Source organism: Botryllus schlosseri, unplaced genomic scaffold (assembly GCF_051294905.1).
Source record: "Botryllus schlosseri isolate E-star unplaced genomic scaffold, Bs_hap1 Bs17a, whole genome shotgun sequence".
In the NCBI taxonomy this organism is placed as follows: domain Eukaryota; kingdom Metazoa; phylum Chordata; class Ascidiacea; order Stolidobranchia; family Styelidae; genus Botryllus; species Botryllus schlosseri.
The window spans coordinates 2802344-2816973 of record NW_027648626.1 but is presented as its reverse complement, the minus strand read 5'-3'; the positions used below and the strand labels follow the sequence as shown (position 1 = coordinate 2816973).

Below are 14630 nucleotides of genomic sequence, written 5' to 3'. Positions count from 1 at the left end.
TCTGAGTCGTGTTAACTTCTCGCGACCCACGCAGCATCAGACATGCAAGAATGTTATGTATGCTATGTTATTGTGAACACGTATAAAATGGATAAGGTGAATACGAAACGATCACTTGCAGTTGCAGTTTTAATAAACATAACTCATTTCAGCATTTTTGACATTTCGGGGGCCTGCATTCCCAGGACCAAGACACATAACGTGAAGTGTACTGCCAAAAAGATTGGTGGCGATAAAACCTTGGATTAAAATGACAGCCGGATGTTTGCCGAAATCTTCGATATTGCTATGTCAAGACGCTGATGAGACTGGCGCCTGTTAGTCTGGTTCTTGTAGCCAGTTATGTAGTACAGATGTGTCTCGCAGAGGAAAATAATAAGAAATAAGAAAATAAGAAACCAAATTTTATATTATTGGGCGTTTCACGGAAGGAGATTTTGTTTGTTTTGTTCTGGTAGGTGTGATGGATTCCAATATATTTTGCGTAGAGAAAATTGTCACTGCTTTCCAGACAAACCTACACTCTTAGCGAAAAGAGTGGGTATACTCACCCCAAAAGGTGGTACACGAAAACAGAACTTACGTAACCCTGCGGGTGTATGACCAGAATCCGCCCCATTCCTTGCGGTGTATATCGCATATCTCACCCTAGCCATTAGAATTGATAGGGGCGGAATTTCAATATATACACCCTACTTGAAATCCTGTATCTTCTGCCAAATGACACACTATTGCAAATAAACATTCTTGATTGCAATGCATATATTCGATATCAATTGAACCATATTAACATAAAATGGAAACATAGTTCGTGAAATAACAAAAACAGAGATCCCAGCGACGGAGAAAAAAATTCACTGAAAATATTGCTCGAAGAATATTGCCCCTGCAATATTGGGAAGCCACCTCCTCCAGGTTTCCTCAAAACACTCTTTGTACAGCGAAGGTTGAGTCACTATCTTCAGCAAGAACTTGTGGCATCATCCTGAAATCAAAATGCATACTCACAACCCAATTAACAGGTACATATGCTATGATAACTTAACGAAGTCCACAAAAATAGAAGCCGTTACCAAGTATATATATTTTCAGAGTACTTACAAAAAATCAGATGTTTCACTCGCTAAGGCATTGCAGTACAGACTGTGGCCCGATACTGTGAACTTACCGCTATAGGAAACATATTCACACACGATCACTGATGTGTGGGCAATTAGGCATCGACAAGATGGAAATTTATGGATAAACCGCATGTACCAGGCAGACTTGGACAGGACAACTAGAAAATGTTCCTTTTTTCCAAATTAGATTTTTTTTTTCGAATTAAAGTAGAATTAAAATTATAGCTACACAGTTTGAAATTAGAATGAAATTATAATTCTAGCTACCAAATTAGATTAGAATTAGCATGACTGAATCGCGAAAAGTTGAATCAAACTCCGTTAATATCAAATCATAGTTTATCTTATGAGCATGAGAATAGCAAATGTCTGTACACTGTACAGTAGGGTTGTTCAATAAAAACCTTTTTTTCCAAATCTCACTCGCTTAGTGTTTAAATTATCAGGTTGTCTAAGAAGACGATGCACACCAAATTTGACTCAATTCCAACCAGTAAAGGCCGTGCAATCTTGAATTGAAATTTTTAATTTATTAGGAAAAAAATGAAAAAAATTTCAAATTTTCCTGTCAACCTCATGAAATTGTTGGGTTGACTTCAAAAACGCTGCACACCAAATTTGACTCAATTCCGACCAGTAAAGGCAGTGCAATCTTGAATTGAAAGTAGAAGGAGAGCTATTTGAGTTTTTCGTTGATAATCCCCAGTCCAATGGGGATTCCAACTAGTAGAAGCAGAGCTCTATGAGTTTTTCGTTGATAATTCCCATTGAATTATTGCTACATTGCATTGCCGCATTGCTACAGGAGAAGAAAGTTTTCGTTTATTATATAAAAATGAATAAAAAAAAGACTTGAAATTTTCTGTTCACCCCATTAAATTGTTAGGTTGTCTATAGAAACAATGCTCAATCGATTTGGCTCAATTCCAACCAGTGGAAGCGGTTGGATTTGAATATTATAGCCTTTAAGGGGACTGATTCTTTAATCATTTATTACAATTGTGGCCACCGTAAATACTATTTTATTCAATTTAAATTTTTTCGACATCAATAACTCCGCTTCGGCTGGTTTGTATTGAACCAAATTTGGTGGGCATCGTTTCTATAGACAACCTAACAGTTTCCTGGGTAGACGGAAAGTTTTGAATTTTTTTCACTCATTTCTAAATAATAAATAAAAAAACTTCCTTCTGCAGCAATGCGGCTTCTGGTTGGAATTGAACCATATTTGGTGTGTAGCCTTCGATTCGCTAATCTAATAATTTTATCAAGTAGCCAGTAAAATTTGAGAATAAAATCATTTTAACACCCTTATTGTACAGCAAGCTTGGCCGTTTCGCACTATACAGTTCTGCTGCAGCATTTCCAAGAAAACCAAACATTGAATTAGAAATGAAACCAGGCTATAGAAAGATTTCATACATTCGATTAGAATTGGAATTAGAGCTTAGAAACATTTCACAAATTAGAATAGCTTCATTTAGTATAATTAGACAACTAGAATATCTATAGTTGTCCCAGTTCGGCAACACCGCTTGTATCAGAAATAACTGAATATATTTTGAAGATTCTTTCTGTTAGAAGTGTCATATGCCATTAGTAATTTTATATTAGTCGCAAACATTCATATGGTAATTTTCAAAGTAGAAACCACCGAAAAACTGCTTACCATACTTGTCGATTTTTCCGACATTTCGTATGCTACTTCTACTTGACGTAGCTTTGACTTGTACTGGGGACTGTTGCATCTACTTGTAATCGAGTATAAATTGACGACGGTATTTCTACATCGACTTGAGTAGCAACGCTGGTAACTTTGACCATCTCTGCTTTGGATTACCTCATATATGCGACTACGAAAGTTGACATCAGGTGTCGCTAACAAAGTTGTCATACCTGCTGGCTTGATAACGAGTCTTTCAGTTTTCGCATCATACCCTCAAACTCCGTTAGTTCCTGTGATAGAATCTTGCTCTTGCAGCATGCAGTCTTTAAGCAGCATCCTAAATTTGAAGAAAATCAGAGAAAGACATGCATGGACTTGATTTAAATCTGACTACTTGGTATTAATACAAAACACGAAACGTTTCCTGGTTGGGCAATATTAACTTTCAGAGTGGATTCAAAGCGACCACAGATACTAGTCTGATTATACAAACCTTGACTTGCCTCATATATGGAAATTAGCAAATTAGCTGGAAGCTAATGATTACCTTGCAATATGTGCTGTTTGATGAAGGTCCATCACTGTTTCGAAGCATACGGTTTTACGGTTCAATGCGACGTCGACTTGGTTGATATGCCCTGACATGATCGTGTATCATAACATCCTAAAATTGAAAAAATAACCACGAAGTATAAACGTTTAGTTGACAATTTGGATTGGATTCTAAACTCCCAAGTCATCTGATATGTGCACTAGGGGTCTTCAAAAATGACTTTTTCTCTCAAATCGTACTGGCTACTTGATAAAATTGTTAGGTTACCTAATTGAAGCCTGAACACCAAATTTGGTTCGATTCCAACCAGTAGCCGCATTGCTACAGGAGAACAAAGTTTTTTACTTATCAGGCCTATATGAAAATGAGTAAAAAAATATTTAAAATTTTCTGTTCACCCATTATATTGTTAGGTTTTCTATAGAAACAATGCTCAACTGATTTGGCTCAATTTCAACCAGTGGAAGCGGAGTTATTGGCGTCGAAAAATTTTGGATTTCAGTAAAATAGTATTTACGGTGACCGATTTTTTAAATCATTTATTACAGTTGTGCCCACCGTAAATACTATTTTATTCAAATCCAAAGTTTTCGACATCAATAACTCCGCTTCGGATGGTTTGAATTGAGGCAAATTTGGTGGGCATTGTTCATAGACAACCTAACGGTTGCATGGGTGCACAGAAAATTTTGAATTTTTTTGACTCGTTTTTACATAATAAATAAAAAAAAACTTTCGTCTCCTGTAGCAATGCGGCTGCTGGTTGGAACCGAACCAAATTTAGTGTGCAAGCTTCAACTAGGTAACCTAACAATTTCATCAAGTAGCCACAAGAATTTGAGAATAAAAAGTCATTTTTGAACACCCCTGCAGTACAGCAAGCTTGGCACGTTTCGCACTATACAGTACTACTGTAGCATTATCAGGAAAATCAGACATTGGATTATAATTAAAATTAGACCATAGAAAGATTTCATAAATTCGATTAGATATAGGACTTTGCTATGAATTTAATATTGATTCAAAACACGTTTGAAACGTTTCCTCCTCAGGCAATATTGACTTTCAGAATGAATTCAAAGGGACCACAGATCAGGATTGTACTGGCTCGAGTCATGAATTGACTCGACTCACGAATTTCTGATGACTCGACTTGACTCGAGTCATTTTCTCAAAATATGGAAATGACTCGACTCGAGTCAATCAGTGTATTGACTCGACTTGGACTTGAGTCATTGCGCATGACTCGAACCTAGTCATATGACTCAAGATTCAGATGGCCAAAACCTACATTTCTTTGAAATTTCGGAGAATAGTAAAGTAACCTCACTATTTAGATTACGCCTATTGGTACTGGTACTTAAAATTTCGATCAGTGAGGGAAATTTGTATATTTATAAATGCGAACCCTTCGATATCACCAAACAGAGTTATAAAAAGTGGATTGAACAAGATTTCAACTGGAAGCTGATCAGTGAACACAATGACTTGGACTCGGATTCGAGTCATAATACCATGACTCAGTGGTCAAAGAAAAATGACCTGACCTGACTCGAGTCAAAACTATATTGGTGAGATTGACTTCTGACTCGGAGCCTCGTGACTTGGTTACAACCCCGCCACAGATAGATGTCTAACTGTGTCTTGATTTGAAAACGTTGACTTGTCTTATACTTCGAACTTAGCAAATTATCTGGATGATAATGATTACCTTGTAATATAAGCTGTTTGATAACGATCCTTTACTGTTTCGCATCATACGCTTCTACCGTTAAATGCGACGTCGATTTGGTTGAAATTCCCCGATATTTTGCTTGTATAGCAGCATCCTAAAATTGAAAAAATAACCATGAGGCATACGGTAAACATTCAGTTGATAATTTGGGTTGGATTCGAAACGCCCAAGACATCCAAAATGTGTACTGATGTTGTAGCCTTGACTTGCTTTAATGCTTGTTAATAAGCAAGTTAAAATACAATTTTGCAACTCTCCTATGCATGGTATATTACTCACCAACAACATATTTGATTTCACATTCACAGAGCAAGAGTCTGCTACTAATAGCAATCAGTCCTTGAATCTAACAAAAAGCAGATTTGTGCATGTCATGTCATTTGTGTATGAGTCAAGAGTCATGAAGTGCATATATTATGATTTGTTTATATTGACCAAAAGGACAGTTTGATCAACTTTGGCAAGGCTATGTTTGCCTCTTCATATTGGTCAAAACATTGAAGACCCAGCTAATCCGTGCATTATTGCACACCCAGTTGACCGCAGTAGTGCGCATTGCTACTCAAGCAATAGATGTAAATTTCTACTCAATGACAAGCATATAGAAGAGACTATGTCAAATCCATGTCAAGCTGCTTCAAATTAAAATAAATATATGAACAGAACTCAGAGAAGTAGTTCCAAAAGAAGTAGTCTAGTTGATGGGTCACATACTCTTAGCAGATAGTCTGAGCGGGGCACTGCAAAATATGTTCAATACTAAGGCAAGCCTGTTCCTAGTCAAGTCTCTCATATTCATAGTGATAGCAATATAGCATAGTCATATTTTCACCCATGTCATAATATCATTAACATTTACTGGCCCCAATTTACGGGGACCGAAAGCTTTCATCATCAAATGTCCATTGCTCACCTCAGATACCATTGCTTCATATTCTTCAGCCCTTTGCTGTTTGTATGTTACACTTGTTTTCTCATGAGCAGAAATCGATAATTTCATTCTTCAAAAGCCCCAAATTTGCGATCTATGCCCATGCAAGTCTGAAGTAGAATAGATAATATGTTTAGCTTCCTGCCATAACATAACATAACATATAATACTGCTGTCATCTGGGCCGAATACTTCTATGAAATTTCCAAAGCGGAAAAAAGATATGACCTACCATTACCATTTTTAACGAACTACCTCCGGAAGGATGAGTTAATACCTTTTCTGGATTCAATAGTCGTATAAATTACATACCAATATGAGATAGCTTATTTCCAGATGCATAAGTACCAGTAAATGTCCACCAAAATTTCTGTGATGTGATCGCATTCGCAACAATACACCATTGCTTCGATCAATTTGACCCTGTCAATATATCTTATCGATAGGGTAACTTATACTTTGTTCCGGAAGATAAGTTATACCTTTTCTGAATCTAATAGTCATCTATTTTACACCCACACTAGAGACAACTCATTTCAAGGTACACAAGTTACTCTAAAATCCACCTAAATATGTCGTATTATCGCTACAAAGGCCTATTAACATTCGTTTCACGCAACTCGACCATGCCAATATATGTTATCGGTAGGGTAACTTAAACTTTGTTCCGGGAGATGAATTATACCTTTTCTGAATCTGATAGTCATCTATTTTACACCCAAACTAGATCGAACTTATTTCAAGGTACACAGGTAACCATAAAATCCAACTGAATACGTCGGATCTGATCGCTACAAAGGGCAATGCACAATCGCTTCACGCAATTTGACTATGTGAATATATCCTATCGGTAGGGTGACTTATACTTTATCCCGAAAGATAAGTTATACCTTTTCTGAATCTAATAGTCATCTATTTTACACCCAGACTAGAGAAAACTCATTTCGAGGTACACAAGTTACTCCAAAATCCACCTGAATATGTCGTATTATCGCTACAGAGGCCAATTCGCATTCGTTTCACGCAACTCGACCATGCCAATATATATTATCGGCAGGGTAACTTATACTTTGTTCCGGAAGATAAGTTATACCTTTTCTGAATCTAATAGTCATCTATTTTACACCCAGACTAGAGAAAACTCATTTCGAGGTACACAAGTTACTCTAAAATCCACCTGAATATGTCGTATTATCGCTACAGAGGCCAATTCACTCTCGTTTCACGCAATTTATCCATGCCAATATATCTTACCGGTAGGGTAACTTAAACTTTGTTCCGGGAGATGAATTATACCTTTTCTGAATCTAATAGTCATCTATTTTACACCCAAACTAGATCGAACTTATATCAAGGTACACAGGTAACCATAAAATCCAACTGAATACGTCGGATCTGATCGCATTTTGCGACAACGCACAATCGCTTCACACGATTTGACGATATCAATATATCTCATCGGTAGGGTGACTTATACGTTGTTCCGGAAGATGAGTTATACCTTTTCTGAATCTCAAAGTCGTCTACTTTACACTCAAACTGGACAGAACGTATTTTAAGGTACACAAGTCACCCTAAAATCCAACTGAATACCTCGGATCTGATCGCTACAAAGGGCAATGCACAATCGCTTCACGCAATTTGACTATGTGAATATATCCTATCGGTAGGGTGACTTATACTTTATTCCGAAAGATAAGTTATACCTATTCTAAATGTAGTACCCATATATTTTACGCCCAGACTGCGGACAAGTCATTTCGAGGTACACAACCCTTTGCAAAATTCAACTAAATAAGTGTGATATGATCGCATTTTGCGACACACAAACCACAATTGCTTCCCTCATTTGACCATGTCAATATATCTTATCGGTAGGGTAACTTATGCCTTGTTCCGGAAGATAAGTTATACCTTTATTGAATCTAATAGTCATCTATTTTACACCCAGACTAGAGACAAGGTATTTCGAGGTACACAAGTAACCCTAAAACCCACCTAAATATGTCGGATCTGATCGCCACAGAGGGCAATTCACAGCGTTTCATGCAATTTGACCATATCTACATATCTTATCGGTATGGTAAATTTAACTTTGTTCCGGAATATGATTTATACCTTTTCTGAATCTTATAGTCGTCTACTTTACACCCAAACTGGAGGCAACTTATTTTGAGGTACACAAGTAACCCTAAAACCCTGCTAAATATGTCGGATCTGATCGCCACAGAGGGCAATTCACAGCGTTTCATGCAATTTGACCATATCTACATATCTTATCGGTAGGGTAAGTTTAACTTTGTTCCGGAATATGATTTATACCTTTTCTGAATCTAATAGTCATCTATGTTACAACCAGACTGGAGATAACTTATATCGAGGTACACAAATAACTGTAAAATCCACCTAAATACGTCGGGTCTGATCGCTACAAAGGGCAATTCAGAATCGCTTAACGCAATTTGACCATGTCAATATATCCTATCGGTAGGGTAACTTATACTTTGTTCCGGAAGATGAGTTATACCTTTTGTGAATCTCATAGTCGTCTACTTTACACCCAAACGGGAGAGAACTTATTTTGAGGTACACAAGTAACCCTAAAATCTACCTAAATATGTCGGATCTGATCGCCACAGAGGGCAATTCACAGGGTTTCATGCAATTTGACCATATCAACATATCTTATCGGTAGGGTAAGTTTAACTTTGTTCCGGAAGATGAGTTATACCTTTTCTGATTGCAATCGTCATATACTTTCAATAAAAACAATAGTTATGAGGGATGACCGATGTTCAGGTGTGAAAACAATAATTTTTATTATCAACGAAAATGAAAGAATGGGCGATTGATTTTTTTACAATAAAGCTGCGTAGAACAATATTTGCCCATTTGCTCTGATGAAATCGAAGGCTTCTTTGACGTCCACGAAATGTACCTGATAGTCGTTGAAACATTTAGCCCCCCCCCCAAGGCAATTGAACGAGTACGAAATCCAGTGACCACCAGCATCATTGCAACGTTTATGAGTTATTGCGGATTTCAAAGTATATGTACGCCGTACGGGTACTACCATCTTGAAGCAATACTTTGATCTTTTCGTCAATTTGAATTGGCGTAGCGGCTGTTGAGGTGCCAGTTGATTGTCTTGCCAACGAAATGATTAGAACATTAAAGATCGACGTCAAACTAATTCTGACCAAGTTATTGGCGGAGTTGCAAACGCTGCAATGTCTGAAATCGATTTCGTTTTTGAAATGGTCCAAACAAGTTTTTATGCTTGTGCAAGAACTGGGTACTGGGAGCATCATAGATCTAGTCTTCGATTATTCTGCTTATAAATTGAATTACCACAGCTGCAGCATTGAGATTCACGTTCGACGCTGACGAATGGTACGCAGTTGAAACATTCCAAGGCAGTTGATACGTAAGGAGATGATAGAAACTCTTCAGAATCCAACTGATCGCCATACACGAAATCGCAGTAATCGCATGCTTCTTTAACCGATAAGTCATAAAAATCATCAGCAATCTCCTGTCTTGTCATTACCAGCTTCAATAATTCGGCATATTTATTGCCTGGTTTGAACGACATCAACGAATTCGTCTCCTTCAAAATGTGACATAGTGACTGTGTCACAGCATTAAACCAGCATGTATTTCGGGTGTTTTTCAATGCCGGATATGCTTTAGTGAGGACTCCATGCTTATCAGCCTTTACAAAACATTTCATTTCGAATTGGAGTCCGTCAATTTTGAATTTCCGGAGAAAAAACCCTTGAAATTGCTTTTCAACTTCGATACCAAACAACTTGATAATTTGTGATCAGCCAGGGAGTTTATAATCGCAATTTGGCTATTTGCCTTTGAAAATGAAATGAGTATAAAATGATCTCCCCATATCAGTGGAAACAGCAACAGGTCGCACACTTCAACGTCATCGTTTTCGAGTCGACGATGAAATTTCTTAAAATCTCTTCCATCAATAATACTCCAGGTGACATCACACGGTACTGCGCAATTTTTTTATGAATCATATTCCGGAACAAAGTTAAACTTACCCTACCGATAAGATATGTAGATATGGTCAAATTGCATGAAACGCTGTGAATTGCCCTCTGTGGCGATCAGATCCGACATATTTAGCAGGGTTTTAGGGTTACTTGTGTACCTCGAAATAACTTGTCTCTAGTCAGGGTGTAAACTAGATGACTATTAGATTCAGTAAAGGTATAATTCATCTCCCGGAACAAGGTATAAGTTACTCTACCGATAAGATATATTGACATTGTCAAATCGTGTGAAGCGATTGTGGTTTGTCGTAAAATGCGATCATATCACACTTATTTAGTTGAATTTTGCAAAGGGTTGTGTACCTCGAAATGACTTGTCCGCAGTCTGGGCGTAAAATATATGGGTACTAGATTCAGAATAGGTAGGCTATAACTTATCTTTCGGAATAAAGTATAAGTCACCCTACCGATAGGATATATTCACATAGTCAAATTGCGTGAAGCGATTGTGCATTGCCCTTTGTAGCGATCAGATCCGACGTATTCAGTTGGATTTTAGGGTTACTTGTGTACCTCAAAATAAGTTCTCTCCAGTTTGGGTGTAAAGTAGACGACTATGAGATTTAGAAAAGGAATGACTCATCTTCCGGAACAAAGTATAAGTCACCCTACCGATAGGATATATTCGCATGGTCAAATTGCGTAAAGCGATTGTGAATTGCCCTTCGTAGCGATCAGATCCGACGTATTCAGTTGGATTTTAGGGTTACTTGTGTACCTCAAAATAAGTTCTCTCCAGTTTGGGTGTAAAGTAGACGACTATGAGATTTAGAAAAGGAATGACTCATCTTCCGGAACAAAGTATAAGTCACCCTACCGATAGGATATATTCGCATGGTCAAATTGCGTAAAGCGATTGTGAATTGCCCTTCGTAGCGATCAGATCCGACGTATTCAGTTGGATTTTAGGGTTACTTGTGTACCTCAAAATAAGTTCTCTCCAGTTTGGTTGTAAAGTAGACGACTATGAGATTCAGAAAAGGAATGACTCATCTTTCGGAACAAAGTATAAGTCACCCTACCGATAGGATATATTCGCATGGTCAAATTGCGTAAAGCGATTGTGAATTGCCCTTCGTAGCGATCAGATCCGACGTATTCAGTTGGATTTTAGGGTTACTTGTGTACCTCAAAATAAGTTCTCTCCAGTTTGGTTGTAAAGTAGACGACTATGAGATTCAGAAAAGGAATGACTCATCTTTCGGAACAAAGTATAAGTCACCCTACCGATAGGATATATTCGCATGGTCAAATTGCGTAAAGCGATTGTGAATTGCCCTTCGTAGCGATCAGATCCGACGTATTCAGTTGGATTTTAGGGTTACTTGTGTACCTCAAAATAAGTTCTCTCCAGTTTGGGTGTAAAGTAGACGACTATGAGATTCGGAAAAGGAATGACTCATCTTCCGGAAAAAAGTATAAGTCACCCTACCGATAAGATATATTGATATCGTCAAATCGTGTGAAGCGATTGTGCGTTGTCGCAAAATGCGATCAGATCCGACGTATTCAGTTGGATTTTATGGTTACCTGTGTACCTTGAAATAAGTTCGATCTCGTTTGGGTGTAAAATAGATGACTATCAGATTCAGAAAAGGTATAACTTATATTCCGGAACAAAGTATAAGTTACCCTACCGATAATATATATTGGCATGGTCGAGTTGCGTGAAACGAATGTTAATTGGCCTTTGTAGCGATAATACGACATATTTAAGTGGATTTTTGAGTAACTTGTGTACCTCGAAATAAGCTGTCTCTAGTTTGGGTGTAACATAGATGACTATTAGATTCAGAAAAGGTATAAGTCATCTCCCGGAACAAAGTTTAAGTTACCCTACCGATAACATATATGGGCATGGTCGAGTTGCGTGAAACGAATGTTAATTGGCCTTTGTAGCGATAATACGACATATTTAGGTGGATTTTAGAGTAACTTGTGTACCTCGAAATGAGTTGTCTATAGTCTGGGTGTAAAATAGATGACTATTAGATTCAGAAAAGGTATAATTCATCTCTCGGAACAAAGTTCAAGTTACCCTACCGATAACATATATTGGCATGGACAAATTGCGTGAAACGAATGTGAATTGGCCTCTGTAGCGATAATACGACATATTTAGGTGGATTTTAGAGTAACTTGTGTACCTCGAAATGAGTTGTCTCTAGTCTGGGTGTAAAATAGATGACTATTAGATTCAGAAAAGGTATAATTGATCTCCCGGAACAAAGTTTAAGTTACCCTACCGATAACATATATTGGCATGGACAAATTGCGTGAAATGAATGTGAATTGGCCTCGGTAGCGATAATACGACATATTTAGGTGGATTTTAGAGTAACTTGTGTACCTCGAAATGAGTTGTCTATAGTCTGGGTGTAAAATAGATGACTATTAGATTCAGAAAAGGTATAATTGATCTCCCGGAACAAAGTTTAAGTTACCCTACCGATAACATATATTGGTATGGTCGAGTTGCGTGAAACGAATGTTAATTAGCCTTTGTAACGATAATACGACATATTTAGGTGGATTTTGGAGTAACTTGTGTACCTCGAAATAAGCTGTCTCTAGTTTGGGTGTAACATAGATGACTATTGGATTCAGAAAAGGTATAAGTCATCTCCCGGAACAAAGTTTAAGTTACCCTTCCGATAACATATATTGACAGGGTCAAATTGATCGAAGCAATGATGTATTGTTGCGAATGCGATCACATCACAGAAATTTTGGTGGACAGTTATTGGTACTTATGCATCTGGAAATAAGCCATCTCATATTGGTATGTAATTTATACCACTATTGAATCCAGACAAGGTATTAACTCATCCTCCCGGAGGTAGTTCGTTAAAAATGGTAATGGTAGGTCATATCTTTTTTCCGCTTTGGAAATTTCATACAAGTATTCGGCCCAGATGACAGCAGTCATATAATGTGTATATAGCTCAGTGATAATGACAGGGTGATAGGCTGATAACATAACTCTGCATAGTCAGTGGCTACCTTTACACTTAAACAGGCCGTGATGTGCTTTGGTAATCATAATACTTACCTATATAACGACAATCGATTTTTTTTTCAACGCACTTACAAACGATGTTGATCTAGCCCAAATTACCGTAGTTTATAATCAAAGCTGATGCTGCACCTGTCAACAGTATCTCCATTAGAGCCATTGAGCTACTATGTCTTGGATATTGGTATCGGTACTGGTGATACAACAATGTATGTGAATTCAATGTATCGTCACTACCGGTACGTTTAAAATTCCAGCTTGCTACAAATAATTCTGTTCAGTATAGCTGCAACACTGAGTAATAGGAATCGGATCTGTACCGGAAACGCAACGGAACAAATGTTCTCTACTACTATAGTACGGTACCGATACGAAATGTAACTCACCATTCAGATATTTTCAATCTCGAATGAGGCTTTCTTCACAGATTCACGACAACTAATACGGTCAGTCGATAGGACGATAGCCAGTCTGGTATCGTAAGCGCGGAAATACGGCATATAACGAAACATTTTACATAGCTGTAGCGAAACATAGCAGCAGCTGTTCTGGTGACGACGGTTTGTATGTTCCATTATGATGTCACAATTGACTAACTGATGCAATAACTATATTGAAGTTAAGGATCTCCGGAATATTTGTATGTATACTATAATTGATTTATCAGAAATGTGGATTTGGTAGCTGTGAAGCTGCAGATTACATCATAATAAGCTTAAAAAAGTCTTGCAGTACTAGATTCATCTTCATAGATCGAACCATTGATACGATCCGAACGCTGTATGCGAATTGTCGTTGTCGGTTAGGCTTAGTGTGCAATTCATAAAGCTACCAAATAGTGAATAACACAACAATATAGATATGAAAATAACCAGGAAACTTTGCCCTAATTTAGTCCCTCTTTCGCCCACTTCAATGATTGTTCCGTGACGTAACCTCATGTCCCATTTTAATTTGAATTCTTGCTACGCCCATATGGCGTACTGCTCACGTAAGTTTGTGGCTAAAATTTGACTCCTTCTAGTATTCCCAGCTTTAAATACCCGTAACCTGCATTATACTGTAGTTATACACTAATGCCGTGCGGCATAGGCCCGATATATTTTGTACATAGATATAGCCTACGTACATTCGTACAACTGTGCATTTGACGTTGGCATGAAAGAAATTATAAACCAATATCGTGGCAACTTCATAATGTGTCGTATTTTTGCCACACACTTGAGATACATCGGTCACACTATAGTAGCCAGGGTGAAATTTCAGCCAAAGTACGGGTACCGCAGTGCACGATAAATGTGAATTACAATATGATATTGTGGACTTAGCTATTATTCATTCATGTCGATGTAGCACACCACGAACTAATACAACGAATGCTTATTTGTCACTGAAGCTAAAGCTATATGCGTAGGCGAGTTTACTTGATCGAACCGGGTTAAATCCATAAAAACTGAACAATGCAACATTGCCTAAGCCTACCCAAGAAGCCTTAAAGACACGGACAACAATAGAGTGGGCGAAAACACGCATTT

General features: G+C 37.7%; 1 long non-coding RNA gene across 1 annotated transcript; it reads right to left on the bottom strand.

The window, feature by feature from the left end:
• Window positions 1-744: 744 nt before the first annotated feature.
• LOC145459679 (uncharacterized) lies at window positions 745-13771 on the bottom strand. Its single transcript, XR_013921533.1, has 6 exons — window positions 13482-13771; window positions 5989-6116; window positions 5052-5169; window positions 3335-3451; window positions 3018-3124; window positions 745-985 (listed from the first exon to the last, which is right to left on the bottom strand). It is a non-coding gene; the product is annotated as an uncharacterized LOC145459679 (long non-coding RNA).
• Window positions 13772-14630: the final 859 nt, after the last annotated feature.